Source organism: Manis javanica, chromosome 12 (genome assembly GCF_040802235.1).
Source record: "Manis javanica isolate MJ-LG chromosome 12, MJ_LKY, whole genome shotgun sequence".
Lineage (NCBI taxonomy): Eukaryota > Metazoa > Chordata > Mammalia > Pholidota > Manidae > Manis > Manis javanica.
The window spans coordinates 61754658-61782317 of record NC_133167.1 but is presented as its reverse complement, the minus strand read 5'-3'; the positions used below and the strand labels follow the sequence as shown (position 1 = coordinate 61782317).

The window sequence follows — 27660 nt, the reverse complement described above, 5'->3', positions numbered from 1 at the left end:
GTCCAGACACGATTCACTTTGGATTCCTGAATTCATCTTCTTAGCACTCTTATAAAACTGCCCAACTTTCAGTACACTAAGCCAGCCACATTAAGTAAATGGGAAAAATCAAAATTCCTTATAAGCACATTATTTCTACATGAAAGCTCATTCTCCACGTGAATTTTTTGAAAATTTTCCCCATGACATAATATGCCTGCAGCAGCAGCAGAAAAACAGCCCTGTTCTCAGTGCACTCTGCATGTGCTGGGAAGACACGCTTGGAACCCGGCTTTCCACAGCGCTGTCAGATGGCTTCCTCTGATGATTCCACTCAGTGCCTGAGGAACCGGAAAAAGGTGGGTGGGCTTCTTGGGGCTGATGTTGCTGCAGTGGCAACATTAGACTTTCTGTCCTGGAAATGTCCTAGTGGCTGGCAGGCCTGGCAGAGTGATGAGGCAGACAGGCAGCCCAAGGTGGCTCTCAGCCTGTCGCTGATCTGCTCTGCAACCGGTGAGAGCTGATTGGACTAGGAGAGGCCCCTCCCAAGGGTTGCTAACCTACAGGCTGGCCTGGCAACAGCATTGACACAATGGGGACAATGATGGAGACTAACTGGTCCGTTCAAGGTCTTTTCCTCTCAGGATCTGAGTATCAATCATAGCTAAGAGTAACGACTGGGTAAAGAGAACAAATCTGGAAAGAAGTAGAGACAGAGTGAGTGAAGGAATCTCATGACTCTTGGAATCTTGGAGGAGGAACCAATGAATTTCCAAGACTGAACCCACAGAGAAATCATCTGGTCCCCAGAGCTGCACAATATTCTGGTCTAGGGCTCTATCTGCAAAACGAAAATAGCAAATGCTTATACAGGACTTGTGTGCTAAGCACAGTTCTGAGCACTTTACACATCTTGCCTGATTTAATTCTCACAATAATCCCGAGGTAGGTGCTTTTATCATTCTCTCCTAACAAGGAGGAAACTGAGACACAGATCAGGATTAGAAATGTGCTCCAAACCACAGAGTTGGGAAGTGGCTGGAGAAAGATCGGAGGCTTGCTTTCTGTCTCTTAAACCCATGGGTTTCACCATCCCACGATGCTATTAGTCAGTCTCTGGAGGCTTTAGTTTCATAAGCAATTTTTTTCCTATTGCAAAGGTACTATATACATGTTTAAGAGACAACATTCTTTGATTGCAGACAAAGAAACCAATTCTACTAGCTTGAACCAAAGGGAAATGGTCCAGGGGGAATGAGGTAGCTCAGAGAATGTAAGGAAAAACTGAAGACTCAGGCTTGCCCCCCCCCAGAGAAGCCAGAGAGACTCAGATATCTTGGTATCAGGACCAACTAGATGCTGCCGTGGTGGGCTGAATGACCTGACACTCTTCTGTTCTTGCAAATCCCGGGGAGAAAGACCCAGTGGTCTAGCCTGAGCCCCATACCCACTATTTGAACTGGGAGAGCAGGCTGCACAGTGATGGTCCCTCTAAGACTATACACATTTGGGGAACAGAGATTTCCCAGAAGGAAATCAGGGAGCCTTTTCCCTGGAAAGGGAATACACATTGAGTAGGCAAAATCAAAATGTATCCGGTACAGGACTCATTGTAGTGAAGAAGCTGAAAATTAAGGACATGAAAGTCTCTTGAAGTACCACAATACCACCAATCAGAAAGAATCAAATCATAACATTTTGGTTAATATTTTTCTCCTAACTCCCATGTGCAGTTTCATAAAAATGGTAATCACTTGTGTCCACCCCCTTTCTTACTTTCTACCTCTCAGGTCCAGGACCTCACAAATGCTGCTGATCTCTCTGAAGTTTCTCCTTGTCACTGCCTCTAGTTCAGTGTTTCTCCAAAAACAGATACATAATACATAAAGTACATTCTCCAATTTTTAATTAGATTCAACAGACATAAAATTACTCTGTTATAAAGCTTTCTAAATACTCTCAATTTCTGTACTTACCTAAGGAAGACTGTTCACAAATAGACTGAGTGGACACTTTGAGTAGTAGCATCATTCTGGATAATTCCAATCCTTTGTTTCTGTCTCAGCTAAGACATCACTTCCTCCAGGAACTCTTTCTGACTACCCTCCTCCAGCCCACATCTGGCTAGCTTGTCTCATAGAATTCTGTGTGTCTCCTGTTGGAGTACTCACTTAACCAAGCTATGTTTTAAATGAATCTGTTTGGCCGGGCTTGGGGTGCTGCTGGTTACCTCTGAATTAGCAATCCCTTGCAAACATTCAGGGCTCCAAAACCAGGGGCGCTGCCACGATCCTTTCAGCATGTCAATTGGTCCAAGGAGGAAAGTTTGTGTAGACCTGTTTTCATAAGTGAAAAAGACATGCTGTGTGTTGTTAAATTTAAGATGCCATGAATTGTAAGATGCATTCTTAGTTCAGTTATATGAAAAGAAGAATTGTAAGAGATGTCCAGATTTCAGAAGTGGTAAAATGTGGGAATAAGTGTCTTTGATCTGATGAAATGCTGTTAAAATCTCATGTCTATCTTCTGAGTAATGGAAGTCTCAATTGTCTCTGTAGAGAGAAAATTTTGTAGAAAGGAAGAATATACATAGTGAAGCATATTTACATTTCTGACTGTGAATATTCCTGTCAAAAAGAGGTCATTTGTGGCTTCTTATGATCATTTGCAAATCTCGTCACTAATCTCACCTCCATAACTCCAAATTATGTTATGTAGTTGGTATTCTTATTTCCTCATCCTCTTCCCATCAAATAAGTAAAGCCCTGGGTGGTTAAGTTAGTTACACAAGATGTTGTGGGGAGTGACTCAGTGGGGAATGGAATTTCTGTTCTCCTTACTCCCAGGTAACATTGCCTAGAGCTATGCTGGGAAGATCATAATTCAGGAAACTTAGTTAACTGGACGGATCTGCTCTGGCTCCATTTTGTTTTTTTTCATCTTCCAATGGATGTCTGATGAGTAAAGGCAATGATAGAGGAATCCATATTGCCTAGTATGGGAAATAATTTCTTTGAAAGTTCATAAATTGATCTATGATGATTAATGTTTCAGGACTAAACAAAAGCCACAGCTTACAGGCTCCAGTGATATATAAACATAAGTGTATGTTTGTTTAAATGTAAAACTGCCCAGAAATCTCTTTGTGGTCAAATTTTTATGTATTTTTGCTCATCTGTGACAATCTTATAGCTTCTTTAATTACTGTGGGCATCACTGTGTAGTAATTAAAGTGTATTTCTGTACATTAAAATATCTATTAACTAAAATGATTTGGGATTCACCCAACTTGATCCAAAATCAAGTGTGATCAGGGCATTGGGATATTGATATGTAAATAGTTTTTATTAATGTTTAAGATGACAACAAATGGCAGTAATAGTGCCAAGCATCCCAGGGAGAGAAGTGATGCCAGAAGCAACAAAGCAGTACAAAAGCAAGGAACATTTAGAAAATGTGGGTCTGAAAATGTCAGTTCCTTGATACTAGAAAAACATTGCCATAAAAACAATATTAAAGAGACAGCTAGAGTCCCAGGGCTTCCCACAGATACTGTGTACCCAAAAAAGTAGCCACTCTCTTATCCTGGTAACACCATCCTGATTTCTGGCAGCTGGGGATCAAGAAGAGGAAAAAGGAGAGAGAAAGCATTTGCTGCAGACCTTCCTTTCTTCGTGTCCTTCACTTCAGGGACCCCCCGCCACCACCATAGACAGCAAGGTTCTCAAGCTGCTTTATCAGGATCTTCCCCAGGCTTGCTCAATTTCCTCCTGGGCCTTAGCATCTCAGTCACTTCCCTCTCTTTTGCCCAGACAAAACAAAACTCTCATTTTCTCTTAACAACTAGAAGGCAATCTGATTGAATTGATTGGTACCAGTTTGTGTTTGACCGATCACCCCAATACTAGTCTATTTTCTATGTTTGCATTTAAAAAAATCTTCTTTAAACTCTATCCGGTGGGTGGACTTCAGGCACTGAAACAGACAGAAGTGAAAAATACTCAGTGTGTACAGGAGGATAATGTTTAAACACATACCCATAAACATATATAAATAAATATAATGTAAATGCATATACAGTTGTTTTCTGTATCAGTTATGATTCTCAGGTGTCAAGCAGGAGAAACGAATTCTGACTAACAAACAGAAAAGGCATTTACTTGATGGCTGTGGAGTTACTCATAGGATAAAGGGAAAATTGAAGAAGTAGACTTAGGAAGTAGACTTGGGACAGGCAGGAACTGCAAAGTTTGAGTGGAAGCAGCATGTGTCTTCTAAGCAGCAGAGTTGATGGATGCTATTGTATTAGGAAGAATTGGCTTCAATTTAGTTATTTTGTCACTTTGTGTAAAATTTAGATTCCTGAGAGAAACATCTAAATTGTCTCACTTGGGTCAGAGACCCTCTCCTTGACTGAGGGTAGGCAAGGTGCCTTGACTGATGGTCCCAACCAAGGAGAGAAAGTAGTTCAGTAGGGTAAAATCAGGGGACTGCTTCCAGAAGAGTGGACAGACAGTGGTTAGAAGGCCCACCATCTGCCAAGTATCATAGGTGCCAAACTCCTTGACCAGAGATGCCTAGGAATGTGTCTTTGGGTTTAGTCCCCTACTCTCTAGTTTTCACAGTTCTTTCCATTCTTTTAGCACCCACAGCTTCCTAAAAGACTCAAATCAGTTCACACAATAACTCTGGCAATAACAGCAGCTCTGATAAAGTGCCTGGTCAGCCTCTCAGTTCTTAGTTCTTAGTATGTACAGGTCTTTGGAAAATCTGACACATTCCCATGAGCCCAGGGGGAAGGGCTAGGTTGGTTTCCAGGTGCAGCACTCTTCATTCTGGTCCTGTGGCCAGTGTTCCAGTTAAAATGAGAAAGCCAGGATTAAATCCAGTGACATTCCCATCACCCCATAAAACCAGAGTCTTTCATTTGTGACTGCCAAGCAGCTGGCCTCTTAGAACGTGGAGAAGCCCTTGCTTTGTTTAAGGTAGCCTTCCTGGCAGGTGACTCTAGGAATTATTTATTTAAACAAAGTCTAATTAATGCCCAACGGCAGGAACAGCACCACAGATTAATATTTAACTAGTTGGAAGGAGTAACGGAGTGCATGGGGCTTAGTAACAGCTCTGCAGTGCAGGCTGACTCAGTCTGTAGCTTGTCAGCCTCCCTGCTCCCTAACCTGCATTCTCCCCTCGTCTGGCCACTCTCTTTCCCTGCGAAGAACCTGGGACAAACATGGAAGGTGAAGCCTCAAGCTGTGACTTGCTAACCAAAGGCGTAGCTGAATTTAAATTTAATATTTACTCAGCCAGGAAAGGCTCCAATTAATACTAGCTCTTAAATCTCGAAGCCCCACCCTACAAGACAGAAAAGACTTCTCCCAAAGGGTTCTGCCCTGGGGGGTGAGTAATCCCATTAGACAGATGTTCCTTCCAAGACTGAGTAAGAGCATAGGAGCATAACTGGGATTGTGGACTGAATTTTCATGGGATATCCAACGGCTTCCAGAATTAAGAGCTAGCTGTGTAGGTCTCCAGTAGTAGATGGCAAGAAAGAAAATGCCTGCCTGCCTGCCTGCCTTCCCAAAAGTTTTAATCTAGGGTTTCTTTGTTTTTGTTTGCCTGTTCTAATATCTTTATTAATTAGAACTCTTGGTTGCACGTGACAGAAACCAACAAGCATAATTTTGAGGGAAGGCAGGGAGCAGTAATGGTCAAGAGAGAAGTTGGTTAGCTTATGTAGCTGGGAACTGAGACAACTCGGCTAGATCCAGGGAGTCAAACACAGATGCCATGGGCTACTTATTGTTCCCAGAAGGATGGAATACTCTACTTTGGCAGACATGGGTCATAAAGCCAATTGTGTGGTCAGGAGGACTGGGTCAATTACCAAAAGAAGTGTGTACATAAAATTTTTGGACCAGAAGAAAATATGTGACCACAATCTACTACATGAAATAATTGATCAGTGAGAATTAATCCAGCCTCTTCTTTTAAACTCTTTGATCCACAGTCAAGGATATTTTCGGGCTACAGAAATATATTTCTTTGCCAAAAATTTAGATACATAAAGAAAAGCAGTGTTCTCTGATGAGCTGAAAGGTTCATACTAGAAATCTTTGTGCTAGGGTGTGGGGTCAGCTAAGGTGGAAGTGCCTTTTCACTTTCAGTCTGACATTAATCACCCAAGCTCTTACAGCGTCTTGAATTTATACTATGACTTTTTGGGGATCACTCTGGACTCCTGATCACAGCCAATTTTTTGTTCTATCCACCAGGCATTCTGCTTTACTCTGGAATTCTTTTCAAACTCAAACTTCAAAGGCAAAGGCTCTAGTATTGGCACACTCCTTGACCCACAAAGTTTATACTTTGACAAGACTGCAGTTATATTCCATGTGCACACGTGCACATGTGTACATAGAAACAGACACACATGTTGGTGTGCTAGGGCCAGCTCCTAAAGGCCAAGTATTAAATTTTCAGGAACTTTACAAGCCAACAACTAAATACAGTTATTACTAAAATTTATATAAACATAATTAAATATTTTGAAAGCAAAGAAAATAAATACTAAAAATCATCACTTCCTATTTATTTATGTCTATTATATCTGTATGCTGGGAATACTGTATGTTTCCCAGTTTGTTTGTTCCATGTATATCTTCTTTACTGAACTGTGTTCAGTAAAGTTGGTTGGTAGCCTGAAATCAGCCATAACGGGAATATTTACTCATGGAAATTTGCAAACACTACAAGGGCTTTTTATTTCAGAGGTTTGGTTGTTAAACATTTACCAGCATACTGCTATGCACACACCCACACTCACACCCTCCCCCAGTATAGACTTCTTCCATATCCTTTTTAACACAGGTATTACCACCTTTATGTCTCAGTACAACACAGCAAGGAAAACCTTTTCATGCATCAAAGTATTGTGATATATTGCGGTCTGTTAGATGTGTATGTTCAATTGCAGTTTGCAAAAAGCAAGAAATTACATCAGCCGTAAGACTGTATTTATTTCGATTTGATCCTATTTGGGGTTTACACTTGGTTTAATTGTACAAAGCAAGGAAATAATATGACAGTAAAGCCACTGAATTCATAAATATATTTCTATTAGTGAGAAAGGCCAAAAGAGTTATCCAATGAGGATTTCTTACCAAGATTTTGACTTGACTTCTTATTGTGGCAAGTGGATAAACAGTACTAGATATCAGAGGGCTTATTCTCTCCCTGAACTCCCTTTAAAGGATTGCAAATTGTGAGTGGCCTCACCCAAATAAGATTATCTGCATCTACCTTTGTAGGGGTAGCATTTTTCCTCCTCTTATAAAACTGCATTTAAGAACACTGCTGGCACAGCACCAGTAATCTTGCCAATTTCCCAAGTCCTTGAAAGACTAATAACTCAGTAGCCAAGGGTAAATTTACATTGGATAACTCTTTTGGCCTTTCTCACTAATAGAAATATATTTATGAATTCAGTGGCTTTACTGTCATATTATTTCCTTGCTTTGTACAATTAAACCAAGTGTAAGCCCCAAATAGGATCAAATCGAAATAAATACAGTCTTATGGCTGATGTAATTTCTTGCTTTTTGCAAACTGCAATTGAACATACACATCTAACAGACTGCCATTCAGGAGGCCAGACAATGCTGTAGACTTTTAATCTACTTAATGGGATAAAGGTTAGGCATAATTAAATATCTTTGAGCTTGGATCTCTCGGTGAAATAAGTAAATGACTTTGAATTGAATTTATTCAGGAGATAAAATAAAAACATTTATCAAGGTAGTAATTTTGAAGGAATAACTCTCCTTCTAGTCAAACTTAAAATGGCTTGGTGCTTTGACCAAATGCCTGAAAAATATGTATCAGCTTTAGCATACTCCTCACAATGGCACTCAGAGAGAGTGGATGGAAAGATGAGCTACCTCATCTCAGTTTTCCCTTAGCCCCAGGATTTCCCTTGTTTTTTCTTTCAGTTTCCATATTGTCCTCTGAACTTTCTGGAAGAATGTTGGGCCCCTGACAGAGCAAGTGTCTTGGACCAGCAAAAGCCAAGCATTCTGACAGGGACATTGAAGATTTTCCTACTTGTGAACAAAAAGGCAGCATTGAAGACAGGCAAGGCTCTGCTTTGAGATAATGTGTTCCTGGAAGAAAATGCTCAGCTCTTGAAATGGTAAAGGACTCTCATGGTTCCTGAAGCAGAATTTCAGTGAGATGCTTACAGGCATGACATCCTGATGTTTTATTTTATTTTATTTATTATTATTTTTTTACTTTGGTATCATGAACATACACTTACAGGAGCAACATTGTGGTTACTAGATTCCCCCCATTATTAAGTCTCCACCACATACCCCATTACAGTCACTGTCCATCAGCATAGTAAGATGCTGTAGAGTCACTACTTGTCTTCTCTGTGCTATACAGCCTTTCCCGTGTCTTCCCGCTACATTATGTGTGCTAATCGTAATGCCCCTTTTCCCCCCTTATCCCTCCCTTCCCACCCATCCTCCCCAATCCTTTTCCCTTTGGTAACTGTTAGTCCATTTTTGGGTTATGTGAGTCTACTGCTGTTTTGTTCCTTCAGTTTTTTCTTTGTTCTTATACTCCACAGATGAGTGAAATCATTTGATATTTGTCTTTCTCCACCTGGCTTATTTCACTGAGCATAATACCCTCTAGCTCCATCCATGTTGTTTCAAATGGTAGGATTTGTTTTCTTCTTATGGCTGAATAATATTCCATTGTGTATATGCACCACTTCTTCTTAATCCATTCATCTACTGATGGACACTTAGGTTGTTTCCATTTCTTGTCTATTGTAAATAGTGCTGAGATAAACATAGGGGTGTGTATGTCTTTTTCAAACCAGGCTCCTAGATTCTCAGGGTAAATTCCTAGGAGTGGAATTTCTGGGTCAAATGGTATTTCTATTTTGAGCTTTTTGAGGAACCTCTATGCTGCTTTCCACAACGGTTGGAGTAATTTACATTCCCACCAGCAGTGTAGGAGGGCTCCCCTTTCTCCACATCCTCACCAACATTTGTTGTTGTCTTTTGGATGTTGGCCATCCTGACTGGTGTGAGGTGATATCTCATTGAGATTATAATTTGTATTTCTCTGATGATTAGTGATATGGAGCATCTTTTCATGTGCTTATTGGCCTCTTCTTTGGAGAAGTGTCTGTTCAGGTCCTCTGCCCATTATTTAATTGGGTCATTTGCTTTTTGTTTGTTGAGAATGCATGAACTCTATATATTTTGAATGTCAACCCCTTATCAGATATGTCATTTATGAATATATTCTCCCATACTTTAGGATGTCTTTTTGTTCTGCTGGTGGTATCTTTTGCTGTACAGAAGCTTTTTAGTTTGATATAGTCCACTTGTTCATTTTTGCTTTTGTTTCCCTTGCCTGGGGAGATATGTTCATGAAGAAGTTGCTTATGTTTATATTCAAGAGAGTTTTGCCTCCTACATTTTCTTCTAAGAGTTTTATGGTTTCATGACTTACATTCAGGTCTTTGATTCATTTAGAGTTTATGTTTGTGTATGGATTTAGACAGTAATGCAGTTTCATTCTCTTACATATAGCTGTCCAGTTTTGCCAACATCAGCTGTTGAAGAGGCTGTCATTTCCCCCACTGTATATCCATGGCTCCTTTATCATATATTAATTGACCATATATGTTTGGGTTAATAACTGGACTCTCTATTCTGTTCCACTGGTCTGTGGGTCTGTTCTTTTGCCAGTACCAAATTGTGTTAATTGCTGTAGCTTTGTAGTAGAGCTTGAAGTTGGGGAGTGAGATCCCCCTGCTTTATTCTTCCTTCTCAGGATTGCTTTGGCTCTTTGGGGTCTTTTGTGATTCCATATGAATTTTAGAACTATTTTTTCCAGTTTGTTGAAGAATGCTGTTGGTATTTTGATAGGGATTGCATTGAATCTGCAGATTGCTTTAGACAGGATGGTCATTTTGACAATATTAATTCTTCCTAGCCAAGAGCATGGGATGAATTTCCATTTATTAGTGTCCTCTTTATTTCTCTTAAGAGTGTCTTATAGTTTTCAGGGCATAGGTTTTTCACTTTCTTGGTTAGGTTTATTCCTAGGTATTTTATTCTTTTTGATGCAATTGTGAATGGATTTGTTTTCCTGATTTTTCTTTCTGTTAGTTCATCGTTAGTGTATAAGAAAGCAACAGATTTCTGTGTATTAATTTTGTATTCTGCAACTTTGCTGAATTCAGATATTAGTTCTAGTAGTTTGGGAGTGGAGTCCTTAGGGTTTATTATGTACAATATCATGTCATCTGCAAATAGTGACAGTTTGATTTCTTCCTTACCAATCTGGATGCCTTTTGTTTCTTTGTTTTTTCTGATTGCTGTGGCTAGACCTCCAGTACTATGTTGAATAATAGTGGGGAGACTGAGCATCCCTGTCTTGTTCCCAATCTTAGGTGAAAAGCTTTCAGCTTCTCGCTGTTGGCTGTGTGTTTGTCATATATGGCCTTTATTATGTTGAGGTACTTTCCCACTATGCCCACTTTATTGAGAGTTTTTATCATGAATGGGTGTTGAATTTTGTCAAATGCTTTTTCAGCATCTATGAGAATGATCATGAGTTTTTTTGTCCTTCTTTTTGTTGATGTGGTGGATGATGTTGATGGATTTTCGAATGTTGTACCATCCTTGCATCCCTGGGATGAATCCCACTTGATCATGGTGTATGATCCTCTTGATGTATTTTTGAATTAGGTTTGCTAATATTTTGTTGAGTATTTTTGCATCTATGTTAATCAGGGATATTGGCCTGTAATTTCCTTTTTTGGTGAGGTCTTTGCCTGGTTTTCATATTAGAGTGATGCTGGCTTCATAGAATGAGTTTTGAAGTATACCCTCCTCTTCTATTTTTTGGAAAACTTTAAGGAGAATGGGTATTATGTCTTCTCTATATGTCTGATAAAATTCAGTGGTGAATCCATCTGGACCAGGGATTTTGTTCTTGGGTAGTTTTTTGATTACTGATTCAATTTCATTGTTGGTAATTGGTCTGTTCAGATTTTCTGTTTCTTCCTGGGTCAATCTTGGAAGGTTGTATTTTTCTAGAAAGTTGTCCATTTCTTCTAGGTTATCCAGTTTGTTAGTATATATATTTTCATAGTATTCTCTAATAATTCTTTGTATTTCTGTGGTGTCCATCATGGTTTTTCCTTTCTCATTTGTGATTCAGTTTTTGTGTGTAGATTCTCTTTTTCTTTTAATAAGTGTGGCTAGTGCTTTATCTATTTTATTTATTTTCTCAAAGAACCAGCTCTTGGTTTCATTGATTTTTTTCTATTGTTTTATTTTTCTCAATTTTATTTATTTCTTCTCTGATCTTTATTATGTCCCTCCTTCTGCTGCCTTTGGCTTCATTTGTTCTTCATTAATTGTAACTTAAACTATTCATTTGGGATTGTTCTTCCTTCTTTAAATAGGCCTAGATTGCTATATACTTTCCTCTTAGAGCTGCCTTCACTGCGTTCCACAGAATTGGTGCTTTGTGCTGTTGTTCTCATTTGTCTACATATATATTGCTTGATCTCTGTTTTAATTTGGTCATTGTTCCACTGATTATTTAGGAGCATGTTGTTAATCCTCCATGTGTTTGTGAGCCTCTTTGTTTTCTTTGTACAACCTATTTCTAGTTTTATACCTTTGTCATCTGGGAAGTTGGTTGATAGAATTTCAATCTTTTTGAATTTACCGAGGCTCTTTTTGTGGCCTAGTATGTGGTCTATTCTGGAAAATGTTCCATGTGCACTTGAGAAGATTGTGTATCCTGCTGCTCTCGGGTGTAGAGCTCTCTAAATGTCTATTAGGTCCATCTGTTCTAGTGTGTTGTTCAGTGCCTCTGTGTCCTTACTTATTTTCTGTCTGGTGGATCTGTCTTTTGGAGTGAGTGGTGTGTTGAAGTCTCCTAAAATGAATGCATTGCATTCTATTTCCTCCTTTAATTCCATTAGTATTTGTTTCACATATGTGGGTGGTCTTGTATTGGGTACATAGATATTTATAATGGTTATATCCTCTTGTTGGACTGACCCCTTTGTCATTATGTAATGTCCTTCTTTGTCTCCTGTGACTTTCTTTGTTTTAAAGTCTATTTTGTCTGATGCAAGTGTGGCAACACCTGCTTTTTCCTCCCTATTGTTTGCATGAAAGAACTTTTTCCATCCCTTCATTTTTAGTCTGTGTATGTCTTTGGATTTGAAGTGAATCTCTTTTAGGCAGCATGTAGTTGGGTCTTGTTTTTTTTATCCATTCAGTGACTGTATGTGTTTTGATTGGGGCATTCAGACCATTTACATTATGGTGATTATCGATCAGTATGTACTCATTGCCATTGTAGGCTTTAGATTTGTGGTTACCAGAGGTTCAAGGCTAACTTCCTTACTATTTAAGTGTCTAACTTAACTCACTTAGTATGCTATTACAAACACAACCTAAAGCTGCTTTTTTTTCCTCCTCCTTTTCTTCCCCCTCCATTCTTTTATATTAGGTATCATATGCTCTACTCTTTGTCTATCCCTTTTTATTACCTCTGGTGACAGCTATTTAGCCTTAGGAACACTTCCATCTATAAGAATCCCTCCAAAATACACTGTGGAGATGGTTTGTGGGTGCTAAATTCTCTCAGCTTTTGCTTAGCTGGAAATTGTTTAATCTGGCCTTCAAATTTAAATGATAATCTTGCCAGATAGAGTATTCTTGGTTCAGAGCCCTCTGCTTCATTGCATTAAATATATCATGCCACTCCCTCCTGGCCTGTAAGGTTTCTGCTGAGAAGTCTGATGATAGCCTGATGGGTTTTCCTTTGTATGTGATCTTTTTTTCTCTCCTGCTTCTTTTAATAGTCTGTCCTTATCCTTGATCTTTGCTGTTTTAGTTATTATATGTCTTGGTGTTGTCCTCCTTGGGTTCCTGTGTTGGGAGATCTGTGCTCCTCCATGGCCTGAGAGACTATCTCCTTCCTCACACTTGGGAAGCTTTCAGCAATTACTTCCTCAAAGACACTTTCTATCTCTTTTACTCTCTCTTCTTCTTCTGGCACTCCTATAATTACAAATATTGTTCCATTTGGATTGGTCACATAGTTCTCGCAGTATTCTTTCATTCCTAGAGATCCTTTTTTCTCTCTGTGCCTTAGCTTCTTTGTATTACTGTTCGCTAATTTCTATTTCGTTATCGTCTCCTCCACCTTATCAAATTTGCTTTTAATACCCTCCATTGTGTTCTTCAATGATTGGATCTCCATCCTAAATTCGTTTCTGAGTTCTTGAATATTTTTCTGTACCTCCATGAGCATGTTTCTGATTTTTATTTTGAAATCTCTTTCAGGAAGATTTATTAATTCAGTCTCACTTGATTCTTACTCTGGTGTTGAGATTTTGCTTTGAACCAGGTTCTTTTGACATTTGATATTTGTATGTGGCACCCTCTAGTGCCCAGAAGCTCTACTCTCTAGAGCTTCTCAGCCCCTGGAATGATGTCATTGGTTGCAGGGGAGCAGTGCTGGTGCCTGGGGGTGGAAAGAGGTGTTTCCTGCTTCCTGGCTGCTATACCTGTCTCCACTTCCAGGACCAGTGGGCCAAACACACAGGTGTAAGCCTCTGTGCTTTGTGTTTGTAGCTGCCATAGGCGGGGCTTCCCTTTGGCCTGACCCCAGAGCAGGGGCTGCTGGTTTGCAAACCAGATGCAGGATAGCTGGGAGGAAGATGCAGCAGGCTGCATATCATGGTGGGGGGCCTTGAAGCTGTGTAGCCAGCCAGGGGTATGGAGCACCTGAAGATCATTTAAGTTCCCAACCTACTGGGCAGAGTGCACCCAGACAATGTTGCCTACCTGTCCTTTCTCCTGAGCAGTAAGCTCTATGCAATCCTTGCCCCTTTAGCAGCCCTCTCTCATTTAGGAAGTCTCTCAGACTGCCCACCCAGATCAGCCAGATATGAATCCCTGTTTTCCACAAGCAACTGGAATCTCTGTCTCTCCAGGTATTCTTCCTGTCTTAGCTTTCCAACCCCACTAATCACCATAGCACCATGCAATGTAGGTTTGTGCTCCCAGAGGAGATCTCCAGGGCTAGGTGTTCAGCAGTCCCAGGCCTCCACTCCTTCCCTGCTCTGTTTCTCTTCCTCCCACAGGTGAGCTGGGGTGGGGAAAGGGCTTTGGTCCCACCAGGTCACAGCTTTGGTACGTTACCCTGTTCTGTGAGGTCTGCTTTTTTCTCCAGGTGTATGCAGTCTGGTGCAGCCTTCTTTCCTGTTGCTCTTTCAGGATTAGTTGTATTAATTATATTTTAGTATTATATATGGTTTTATGAGGAGGTTTCTGTCTCATCTTTAATACTGCCATCTTTAATCCAATCAATGACATCCCGATGTTTTGGATCCTATCTAGAACCACCACTCCAGTTAACACGGGATCCTCAGTGCTGGTGACAGCCACCATCCATCACTCCCCCTTGCTGCTTTGCCTGAGAGGACTGTGGTCAGAATGTCTGCCTCTGCACACACAGTTTTGCATCCAAACTGAATGCTATTATCTCCTGCCTGTTGACCAGAAAATAATTCATCTGCTTGGTGTCTGATTAAAACAAACCAGGTAAGCAGGATTCATTGCAGATAATTTCCTAAAATAGTCCATGCTTGTCTGCAGAGAGATCTGTGCCTTTATGAACAGTGACATGAAGGCTGGAGGAAGGGAGTTAGAGTGGAGGGGAAAGAGAGGTAAGGGGTTGGGTACACAGGGTCCTGTGTGAAGACAAATCACATGGTATCATGGGACGGGGAAAAGAATTCCCATTAGCTGTACTGATGCCCTTGTCTCTAATGTACCAGAGGGTCCCTCTAGCCTCAAATTTTAATCTTGAGGGCCATTTCTTTTCTTTTTAAAATATATAAGGAAGTGGAGGAGAAAATGGTGGCCAAGAGTTCTTACCCCACCTTCACCTCCATCTCTTTATGCATATACATGTATGTCTGGGTGAGCATACGTATGTGTATATGTACACACATGCACTCACAGATCTGCACTTGTGTGTTTGTATGTGTAAGCTATGATATCAGCTTGTTTGTGACCATGTTTTTAACAGATATTTGAACATATTTTTCTGGATCTCTGTTTTAAGAACATTGCATTTCACTTTTAAATTATAATCTATGTTCAGTACCTTTCACCTCTATGAGTATTTTGAGCCACTGATGCTTAGCACAAGTTTTTAATATTCTACAGTTTAAATTCTATCAGTGTACTCCATGGAACAAAACTTGTTTGGGCCCAATACCCATAAAGAGAGTGTTTGCTTAACCATTGAGCAGATTCTGTTTCCTGGTTGACTCACTTCAAGACTTAGGGAGTGGAGCGCCTTGCCTTCACAAGCTCCCTGATAACCATCAGAGTCACCCTATTTGCCTAGGGGGATGGGAAGTGGATGCAAGAAGAATATGGTATTTAAGCTCTGATGACCAAGTCAAGCCCTCAGTTAAAACTATCTAAGAGAAAATTCTCCCTGAGGAAATGCAGTGATAGGAATTTTCCATAAGATCCAAAGGAAGAAGAAGTGAGTTCATGATGGACAAATGCTGCAGAGGACAGACAGGACTACAGTTTGAAGGAACTGGGCCAAAGACAAGGGCTTCTTGGGTGAGGGGCAAAGTAGGTGAGGGGCAAAGGATGCTCTGCTCCTTTCACCAGCATGGGAGCCCAGTGATGCTGCTTTCCGCCCACTCCTAGACCAGGTACTTCCTACAGGCAGCCCCTGTGATGGCACCATCTTTGAATCCTACTTCTGGAATGTCTGCCCAGTTTCCTGCAGCCTGGAGTGTTTCCCCACCTGCGTTGAAGAAGTATAACAAACTAGTCATCTCGTCTCCTTTGGAGCATTGGTTCTGAAGTAATGGAAATGAAACTAGGAAAACTGTGTGGTTGACATGGTGCCAGAGGGTCTCCATGGCTGTGGGTACCTTTGTCCAGACAAGTGGACATTGATTCTCCTCCCCTGAAGCCTGAGATTCTTGTGACAATGTCAAAGGTGGGACCCCTAAGAGATGGGCCCAGAGTCTGAGATGCAGAGAATTCAGGTGGCAGTGACCAGCTGAGAACCTGAGTTGGTTCAGAGGCTGTGAGATAGAAGGTTGTTCGTTCCCAGAAACAACTTTCACAAATCTGCTATCTTTTAAGAAAAAGCAGATGAAACTCAAATATCTGGGCACTCTCCTGCACAGTCCCGCAAACCTGTGCAGCCCTTCCCTACAGGTGCCCCACTGACAGGGCTTTGTGCTAGGAGGTGATTTCTATTTAAAGGCAAACCCCAGACAGAGAAATCTTTGCCATAAATCATTACAGCAATGTGACATCTGGCTTTGCTGCCACTGTGGTCACTCTGCCATAGGCCTCTTACTTCCTTCTCAATTGCTGTTCATTCCAGAAGGCATCCCCACTTTCAGTAATTCTTGCGGTGCAGAACCACCCACCCAGCTATTTATGTCTGGTAACAACCAGGAGAGTTGTGATCTCTTACATGTCCACACAACAATCTGAGTCTTGGAAGGCTTCCAGAACTCCCTGTCTCCCTCTGCCTGACCAGGGCCTCTTCCTTCCTAAGTGTGACAGATCAGAGTTCAGCTGCAGGGATGTCCTGCTGTGTAGGGTCTTTTTGGTCACAGCCATGTCAGACAGATTCATTAACATAGAAATCCAAGGAGAGTAAAGAAGGCAGAGCAATTCTGGTGAATGCTGAGCCTTGTTCTAAATCCTCAAATCCTCATATAGAATCTTGATAGGCCTGCCTGTGAGGGCTTTGAGGCACTGCTTTGCAAAAGAATTTCAGAGCTGAAGGCATGGGAATGGAGCCATCAGGAAGGAAAGCCACGTGTTGCAAAACTGTGTTGCAAAACTGTATTGCAAACAAGCTTAGCTCTGGGGAGAGGTCTTAACTAAAAGAACAACATGCGGTGGTCAACAAGTTGCCTAGCTTGCAACTCCATTCCAGCAGATGAAAGTATTTTTAAATTTTGAATGAAGGGACGAATTTCTTTTCTCTTCACTGGTGGTTCTGTTAGTTATTCTTTGAGAACACAGTGCCCTTTCTCCAGGCCTGTCTTTCAGAATCAGAGGACCTCCCTGACCTTGCAGACATTTCAATAGTTTTTGATGGGCTCACTCTGGCATTGAGGGTGGAAGCAGGGTGTGTCAGTTAAAACTCCCAGGGGATACATTTCTTGAGGAAGCAGTCCTGAGAGTGCCTACATCCATTCCAGTTCTTACTTTGGATGTGACCTGCTTGTGAGCGGCCTTCTAGACAGGTATCCCTAGTCGGTCCGCATGGTGACCTGTGAGGTTTTGTCTGCCACGACCCTGGGGTATCCACAGCCAAGAGAGAATATTGGCACATAGGGTCCAAACAGTGGATCATCTTGAACTCATAAGAACATTTCTGGGAACAAAAACTGTGCATAGAGATTTAAAGAATTCAGCATCCAGATAAAAGAACAACAATGCTGTGGGTGAGGGCAGGACTCTGCTTTTTGCCCCACCTACTTTTTTTGGCTACAAATTGCTGAAAAGTTTTGGACTTGCTTATTTTAAAAGCCTCAACTGGGAAAACATTTCCCAGTACTATAGACCATTGCTAGCCACTTTCCTGTGAAAGGATATACTTTACAAGTACTAGATGTAGAACTTAAAAAAAAAAAACCAACAAACCAATCACCTTTCCCAACTTTGTGACTACATATGATCAAACACACTAATAAGTTGCATTTTTGTTTTTGAAGTTTCCCTATTTCTTTCTGTTTACAACTTGTTTTGGTAATGAATTGCTGTAAATGATAGATTCATTTGCACTGGACTGATTTTTCCTCCTTAGCAGTCCAAGATTCTTTTGATCAGAGAGCAAACTCAATAACCTGGAGGAATGGAGCACATGAATACCTGCCTCTGGTCCCTCTCTAGGAAGTCCAACATCACATGCCTCTTACTCAGAAGGAGGAAGAGCTGCTATTTGTTTCCAGCTAAAGGTCATGGTCAGTTTATGCTACTGATCTGGGTCCCTCTTATGTCACACCAAAAGGGTCCATAATGGGCGTGGGGAAACGGGGGCTGAGATGCCTTTGGTGTATGAAAAGTGATCAAGTTGGGGAATCTCTTCGAAGTACAGTGCAATGGCACAGGTTGGAGGCACAGGGCTTGGGAAGGGCCCAGGGTCTGCTGATGCTGAGAGAATATGTGTTCTTGCTATGGGGCCTCCTAAAGGGCTACTCATACAACACGGGGGGCCCCATTCACCTGGGAACTGTGTAATGCTGGCCACTGCTTCCTTCCCAGCCTTGTTACCTGAGGGGATGAGGTGACAGGCCTGGGCAGACCTGTGACCCTTCCCTGACTCCACCTGCCTGTGCCAGCGAGCTTTCATTTGGAGCCAGGAGGCTGACCATGGGTCTCTGGGGTGGGGTTGGTTCATCAGGCTCTGAGGACTGGGGATTCTCCAGGCTGCCTCAGATAATAGGGGATGTTGTTAAGGACAGACACGTCGGTGCAGGAGGCAGGGGTCCAGCAAGAGCCCGGACTAGAGGACAGAGGGTCCTTGTGGAAGAGGAAATGGAGCTCAGCACCTGGGAAGATGTGAATTTCTCCAGGGCCTATTTAGCTGCTCCTTCAGGGCACCCCGTGGGGTCTCTGTGCTCTGGTGGCAGAGGCCTTCGTGCCTTCCCTCAGGTTTCCCAAGGACCACCCACCACCTGCATCAGGTTGCACCCTGCGTAGCTTTTTCTTCCCTACATCAGGGATTTCTGCTAGCTCACTGCTCAAGGGCGTTCTTGACTTCTGCTCGCTCCTGCCTGTGGCTCACGTGTGGACTCTGACTGCTTACTGTCCATAAGTGCCCTTGCATCTTACCTGCAAATGGCCCAGATTTGTCACCAATAGGCTTCTGAGCCATGCACCAGTCTGCAGATTGCCTGCTTAGCACTGTCCCTTGAGAAGGGGCTTGGGGTGTTTCCCCCAGCAGAAGACTGTGGGCTAGCAGCACCTGATCCCTTCCAGAATGTAAGAGAAAATATGAAGCAGAAGAAAATGAAATTTTCTGTGACTCCCCAACAACCTGAACGCACCCTGCTGAGGAGGCCTGTTGGGAACCTGCCCTTAACGTGGTCCCATTCCATAGATGGAATTCCTACCAACAGCAGAGCCTGCAGGTTGCTGGCTGAAAAGTAACAGCCAGTCATTAAGCCAGTTAAGGCCCTTTCATAATGCTCATTTTCTTTCTAGGGGCTGAGAAAGCCACTCAAGCCAGAGACAGATAAATATCTTACAAGCACTGAGCATCAGGCTCCAGTATCTCTCTACTGACTTCCCTGGATATCTTCCTGCCATTTTGTAAAAAAAAACAAAACAAAAACCCCCAAATCTTTGCTCAAGGCTGTGAATACTGAAATTTGTCAAAGGAAGTGGTGGAAACTGCATTACTTAAATCCTTTCAAGATTGCTTGAATAAAGCATTTCACTCAGACATTAGGAGAATAGTCTGGCACTGACCCTGCAGGGCATCCATAAGATGACCTCAGAGTGTTTTCCTGTGTCTGGTTTCATTGAAGAGAAAGACTGGAGCTGAACCAAGGAAACAAAGAAGTAAGTTCACACTCCAAACTCTTTAATCTTTAGTTGGGTTCTGATTCCAGATTGTCTCCACCAAGGAAGTTTTAAAAGCATCCATACATAACGTCATCTAAAATATTATCAGGTCATCCTTTCCACTTTCAAGAGAGAATTCATTTCAAAAAGCTTTTCCTGTTTCCATTTCTTCTTCTATAATTACTGCAAATGCTGTCATAAGTGGACTCTGAATAAATCTCCCAATTCCCCCTGGTGCCTTAAAAGGCCCTCCACCTTACAGCAGTCAAATAGAGTAAAATGTTCTCTTGCATGGCTTTGCTGCATCCATCATGGAGTAAGAGCTGTTTGCTCTTTGAGATCCAATTAATCACAGGGCAGCTTCTCAGACAACAGCTAGTATAAAAAAGTAAAAGCAAGGAATGGACATCTTTTGCAGAAGGTGTAGCTTTGCCTTCTTTTCTTCTTTCATTCATTCTTTGTTTAAAAAGCAGGTAAGAAGGTATTATTTATTGAGAAGGAAGAGTGTGCATTAGCTACTATGGTAACTTATGTTACTATTGGCACTGTCCAGGCCAGTTAAGGCCCTTTCATAATGCTCATTTTCTTTCTAGGGGCTGAGAAAGCCACTCAAGCCAGAGACAGATAAATATCTTACAAGCACTGAGCATCAGGCTCCAGTATCTCTCTACTGACTTCCCTGGATATCTTACTCTGCACAATGGAGTTGCAATTATTCCAAGACTCTGGGAGGATCCTGGGCCCTGGACTACACGCCCAGCTCTAGCTGTGGGCAAGAGACCTCCTTTAGCAGGGGTCAGTCTTGCCTCCATACCCTTCTGCACCTGCTGTCCAGTTGCTCTCCGTTTAAATTCTGAGCCTCACTTGTCTGCCTGTGTGGAATCTCCCTTTCCTGGGCTCTTTGACCAGGCCATTGGTCCCTGCTGTCATACTTTTTTGGTGTTTGGTATGTGGCAAAATCAGATAACTGCTTGTCTGCTGGTGTCTATGCATTTATTCACTTACCCATCTACCCACTCATTTACCCAAGCATCCATCCATTTATACCTTCCTACTACATGCCTGCTGCTGTGTTTGGTAAAGGGGATGCATAGTTTCTGTCCTCAAGGAACTTACAGTTTAATGAATGAGGCAGATAAATAAGAAAGCCAGTGATTTTATAGATAGATAAATAAAATTTACATCATATGAAATGTTTACAGTGAAAATAATTCATTTCCACTCCTGTTGTGCAGATCCTCAGTCCCCTCTCCACTAACTTCAGCCAGTTACTTGAAATCCTTTCAGGGATATGTGCATAAGCACATACCAGTATCAGGGTTGGGTGGGCATACAGGGGTGCCTCCTGGACATGGGAACTCATGCAGAGTCACTCTAGCCGGGACCCCATGGAGCTATGTCCCAGTCCTTGTATACTGGCAAGCACACCTTCGTTCTTTTCAACTCTCAGTTGTACAACTATGGGTTAACCTTCCCAGGCTACCATGGTACTGATGGTGTATATCAATCCCTAATTGCCTGCTGATATGAATACTTAACTGTTTCCTTAGCTACGTTTTTGGAGATGGCATGAGGCACCCTAAAACTTGCATTCAAAACCTTACATGAGCCACTTCCGTTACTTCTTGGGAGGCCCAACGTCAGTATTTCATATTTTATTGGCCATGACAGGTGTTCACCATAATGTAAAATAATGGGCAGAAAGAAAGGCCACATCAGGTTAAAAAATGTGGAGGTTACACTAGGGAGTGTAGCTGAGTGCAAGTGGCTCCTTATGTGGAGAGAGTATACACTAATAGAAGGTTTCTAGTGGATACATTTTGTATATGTTCAGCACTCACATTCATCTAGTGTGCACTAGACAGCTACACTGGCTGTTAATAGATAGCGTATTTCTGAGTAGTTGGTATCATGCCATACAGACCAAAACAATTTCAGTGATTACTAGTGCTCATATAAATAGGTACGTCACTGGACAGTTTTAAATGAAGAATGCTTGTATTTTATGTATAATCAATTAGACCTAATAGGCCTGGGATTTTAAAAGCATTTTCTGAGCTCATTTAACCTTTCTTTAGAAATTTCTCAGGGAGAGCTTGTTGGGTAAATAATGGGGCCAAGCAGGCGGGACCTTGGGTCTCCCTGTGGTTGCCTGCACATCCTCAGACCACCTACTCTTTTGTACTGGGTTCTGAGTAAGATTTCTTTTGGGGGGCGAGGCATGGATTGAGGAAAGTTTTCTATAAAAAAGAAAGACTCCTGAGTGTATATAGGGTGGGGTGGGGATGATTCTGTACCTTCCAGGCAAAAGTAGCCACATGTGGAAAGTGCCAGAAGCAAGTCAAAGAAAGTTTAGTTTCTCCAGAAGAGTTGCAAGGCATTTAATGTGGCTTGAGTATTTGGTTTCAGACATGACTGAAGAGGTGAGCTGAGGTCAAACCTATATTCCAGCTTATTCTACTTTGCCAGTTTTACATTCTTCAACCATGATCTGTGCCTCTGTGGTGCCTCCCAAACTATTTTTTTTCAAAAATTTTTTATTAAGCTATGATTGATATACACTCTTATGAAGGTTTCACATGAAAAATCAATGTGGTTACTACATTTACCCATATTATCAAGTCCCCACTGATACCCCAATGCAGTCACTGTCCATCAGTGCAGCAAGTTGCCACAGATCCACTATGTGCCTTCTCTGTGCTACACTGTTCTCCCCATGATCCCCCACACCATGTGTACTAAACATAATACCCCTCAATACCCTTATCCCTCCCTCCCCGCCCGCCCTCCCACACCCCTCCCTTTTGGTAACCAATAGTTCATTCTTGGAGTTTCTGAGTCTGCTGCCATTTTGTTCCTTCAGTTTTGCTTCATTGTTACACTCCACAAATGAGGGAAATCAATTGGCATTTGTCTTTCTCTGCCTGGCTTATTTCACTGAGCATAATGTCCTCCAGCTCCATCCATGTTGTTGCAAATGGTAAGATTTGTTTCTTTCTTATGGCTGAATAGTATTCCATTGTGTATATATCCCACATCTTCTTTACCATTCATCTACTGAAGGACACTTAGGTTGCTTCCATATCTTGGCTATTGTAAAAAAGTGCTGCAATAAACATAGGGGTGCATATGTTTTTTTGAATCTCAGAAGTTGTATTCTTTGGGTAAATTCCAAGGAATGGGATTTCGGGGTCAAATGGTATTTCTATTTTTAGTTTTTTGAGGAACCTCCATATTGCTTTCCACAATGGTTGAACTAGCTTACATTCCCACCAGCAGTGTAGGATGGTTCTCCTTTCTCTGCATCCTCGTCAGCATTTGTTGTTCTTAGTCTTTTCGATGCTGGCCATCCTAACTGGTGTGAAGTGATATTTCATTGTGGTTTTAATTTGCATTTCCCTGATGATTAGTGATATGGAGCATCTTTTCACATGTCTGTTGGCCATCTGAATTTCTTCTTTGGAGAACAGTCTCTTCATATCCTCTGCCCATTTGTTTATCAGGTTATTTGCTTTTTGGGTGTTGGGTGCCTCCCAAGCTCTTGAACCTAACAGCTCATGAGGGTACCATCTGTTCTTCCCTGTTCTTTTGGTGCTGCTGAGCTTTGACCCCAATTGCATTCTCAGAACATGTGTCCCATGTGACACTGCCTGAGAGATTAGACATTGAATCCAGTCAGCTAATGTGTACATTCACTTTTTTGCAGTTTGCACATACCCATCAATTTTCCAGATTCCTGAGCCCTGTCAACCCCAAGGCCTGATTTGTCAAAACCAAGATCTGTATTTGAACCAGCTATGCCTAGTTTTCTAGTTCTCATTTGGTTTTTAATCAAGTCTTTGGACAAGAATCTTGCAGGAGAATGATAGATGCTCAATACTGTACAGCAAGCACGTGTGGCCCCTTTGGGAAGCCAGCGTTGCTTACCGTTTCAGTCTAGATAACCCTCAACAACTATTGTGTTCTCCCTCCAGCTTGCTAAGGTGTCTTGTATACCAGATTATAGTCCAGTTTATGACATTTTAGCTTAAAATCAAGATTCCATTTGTAGGACATATTCCATTTTCTCTTCCTCACATCATACTTCTATTAGTCAAAGATGATGTCCAACTTGTGAGAATTGAAAATGCCAGAAATTTCCTCCCCTTGTGCCCTCTTGAGAACCATGATGGCTGCCAGCAAGGGAACTCTGGGCTTGCCAAATCAAAGAGCTCAGTTCAGAGTCTTTAAGGCACTGTCCTTTTTGGTGGGGAAACCATCGTGTTCCACACTGCTTATTATGGTCTCCAAATTGTTGATTGTGACAAAGCAAGTTTTGTGTACAGGAAACAACCACTTCCCTTCTTCCTGTGAAGGACCTAAAGAAATTTGATCTTAGATAAGAAGCCATAAATAATCACATAAACAATTACTCAGCCTTCGCCTTCTTTCCTTTAATCCTAGAATGGTCCTTTAGCAATAACAGCAAACACTACCATTTCTGTTCAGTTTTCACAATGAATAAAAATAGGAAGAAAATTTAGATATTTTAAGTACTTGGTCTTTAAGACTTTCTTCAGTTGTGAGAAGACACTTTTATTGTTGCATTAATGGTTCCCAATTTGCTCACCGAGCATGACCACACAACTCAGTGCAAGTTTTTTGCTTTCCCCAAGCAGAGAAAAGGACCGTTTTTTATAATATGCTATTGAGGACATAAATTTTCCAGCTATATACAGTGCTTAGATTAAAACTATGCTTTTAGATGTGAACCATAGCTCCAATATTTAGTTTGAACTATCTAAACTTTAAGTTCTCCCAAACCATAAAGATGCTAAAAGCCAGGCAATCTGTAAACAGAGGTTAGGCTTTCTAATATATTGTTATCTTTTATGAGACAAAAAGTGATGGCAATGTTTCATAAATGTTAAGCTGGCTCATACTATGTAGCTGTCCTTGGGAAGTTAGGAATGTGACCCATCAATGTGAGCAATAAATATTTGCCATGTACGTAATGACATATTAGACATTTACTGTCTGGAAATGTTCTGTAAAAAGAAAAGGAGGAGCCATTTTATGATGAAGAATGACTATCCATTATCACAGGAAAAGAATTTCCTGGATTTGAAATGACTCAAAACAGCTGATACAATATTTAACATTAGTATTATATACATTTTTAATATTTTATAACCACAGCAATACCTGCTTATAATTTGATTGTTGTAATGCTGGATAATACACTGTGACTTGTAAAGCTTGTTCTATGAAAATTATCAGGGTGGAAGCTTCATTTAATGCTCTGAGGTAGTTGTATAACTGTATCTTTTATTCTGTTAAGTCTACCTGCCTCATAGTAGTGTTTGCACAGACACACTGCTCTCTGCTTCCCTGTGATGCTTTTGTCATTCATTCATTTACTCTATTTAAATCATTCATTATTCATTCATTCTACAGTAATGCCTGTTGAGCAGCCACTGGGGCCAACCCACTCTGGAAGAGGATTCCCGATTGGGAGATGAACGGGACCTGGTCATTGCCTTCCAGAAGTGAAAAAACAAGTGGAACAGAATGTTTGACATGCTTTGACTCAAGTGTGAAGAGTGCAAAGGACCATGGAGGGAGGGGCTGATCAGATAGACGGAGGCTTGGTCTCTGCAGTCCTACAATGCAGGATTTATCCATGAAAGATGAGAAGGTGTGAAATAGGCCCTGCTTTGGGAATTAGAAGAACTGTGTTTGGTTTCTTGTCTAGGTATTTGATAGATTTGTGATCCTGGGCAATTCACTTCAACTCCCTGAATTTTCTCATCTACAAAGTAGAAATAACAATAGCTGCTTACTCATCTCACAGATTGGGGGTTTTAGGCTCAGATGGGCTAGTAAAAATTAAAATCTTTAAAAAATATATAAAAATACATATATAACATATATACTAACAAATGATTTCAGTACAGTTACAGGATACAAGATCAATACACAAAAAAATCTGTTGTCTTTGTGTATGCTAATAATGAACTATTATAAAGAGAAATTTTAAAAATAATCCTATTTACAACTATATCAAAAATAATAAAATACCTGAAATAAATTTAATCATGGAGGTGAAAAACCTATATATTAAAAACCATAAAACATTAATGAAAGAAACTGAAGAAGACACACATAAATGAAAAGATATTCCATGATCATGGATTGGGTGAATCAATATTGTTAAAATCTCTATACTGCCCAAGTGATCTAGAGTCAATGTAATCCCTATTCATGTTCTAATGGTATATTTTACAGAAGTCAAACAAATAACCCTAAAATTTGTATGGAACTACAAAAGATTCCACAGAGCCAAAACAATCTTGAGACAGAAGAACAATGCTGCCTGATTTCAAACTATATTATAAAGCTAGAGTAATTTAAAAAGCATCGTATTGCCATAAAAACAGACACATAGATCAATGGAACTGAGTGAAGAACCCAGAATTAAAAGAAGCCTGCATGTGCATGGCCAGTTAATATGACAAAGGAGCCAAGAATACATGAAAAGGGAAAAAACAATCTCTTTAGTGACTGGTATCAGGGAGACTGGACAGCCATGTGAAAAGAATGAGACTTGACCACTGTCTTACACCACACACAAAAATTAACTCAAAATGGATTAAAGACTTGAATATAAGACCTGAAACCATAAACTCCCAGAAGAAAACAGGCAGTAAGCTCCTTGGTATTAGTGATAAATTTTAAAATCTGACACCAAAAGCAAAGGCAACAAAACCAAAAATACACAACTGGGACTGCATCAAACTAAAAAGCTGCACAGCAAAGGAAACCATCCACAAAATGAAAAGGTGACCTCCTGAATTAGACAAAATATTTGCAAATCATATACCTGATAAGGAGATAATATTCAAAATATATAAAGAATTCATACAACTCAACAACAAAATAACAATCTGACAAAAAATGGGCAGAAGATCTGAATAGACATTTTTCCAAAGAAGACATATGGATGGCCAACAGACACATGGAGAGATGCTCAGCATATTACTCATCAGGGAGATGAAAATAAGCAATGGCATATCACCTCACACCTGTTAGAATAGCTATTATCAAAAAAACACAAAATAACAGTGTTGGCAAAGATGTGGAGAAATGGGAACCCTTGTTTGCTGTTGGTGGGAATGTAAACTGGTGCAGCCATCAGAGGAAACAGTATGAGGTTTCCTCAAAAAATTAAAAATAGGACTACCATATGATCCAGCAATTCCACTTCTGGGTATTTATCTGAAGAAAACGAATACACTATCTTGAAAAGATGACAGCACACCCACATTTGTTGTGGCATTATTCACAATAGCCAAGATTTAGAAACAACCTGTGTCCATTGATGGGTAAATGGGTAAAGAAACTAGATAAACCTGCCTTGTAGAAGGACTGTGTAGACCAAGCCCTTATCTATCTTGCTTTTCCTCTCTCTCTATCTATAGATATATGTGGATATAGATATTTTCTAATGAAATATTATTCAGCTGTAATAAAGAATGAAATCTGGCCATTTTCAACAACATGGATGGACTTCAAGTACATTATGCTAAGTGAAATAAGTCAGACAGAGGAAGTCAAAGACTGTGTGACCTCTTTTATATGTGGAATCTAATAAAAAGCCCGAGTCAAAAAAACCAACCAATGAAAATCTAAGCTCATAGACATGATAAACAGATTGCTGGTTTGCCAGAGGTGGGGTGTGGGGAATGGTAGAAATGATTTATGGGGGTCAAAAACAGAAAAAAAGAGTGTATATATGTATATATATATATATATATATATGTATATAATATTATTTATTTATATTATATAATTACACACACACATATGTGTGTGTGTGTGTGTGTGTGTGTGTGTGTGTGTGTGTATAATGGACATTGGTGTTCAATTTCAAGTATTATCCTACTTTTGGACTTCATAATGAGAAAGGGATATGGATGTTGGAAGGGACTCAGAAGAGATGGATAAGAAG

General features: G+C 40.8%; 1 long non-coding RNA gene across 1 annotated transcript; it reads left to right on the top strand.

Moving 5' to 3' along the window:
* The first annotated feature begins 450 nt into the window (after positions 1–450).
* On the top strand, positions 451–27300 carry LOC140845065 (uncharacterized). Its single transcript, XR_012123701.1, has 4 exons — positions 451–924; positions 7971–8170; positions 14439–14642; positions 25107–27300. It is a non-coding gene; the product is annotated as an uncharacterized lncRNA (long non-coding RNA).
* The last annotated feature ends 360 nt before the right edge of the window (positions 27301–27660 follow it).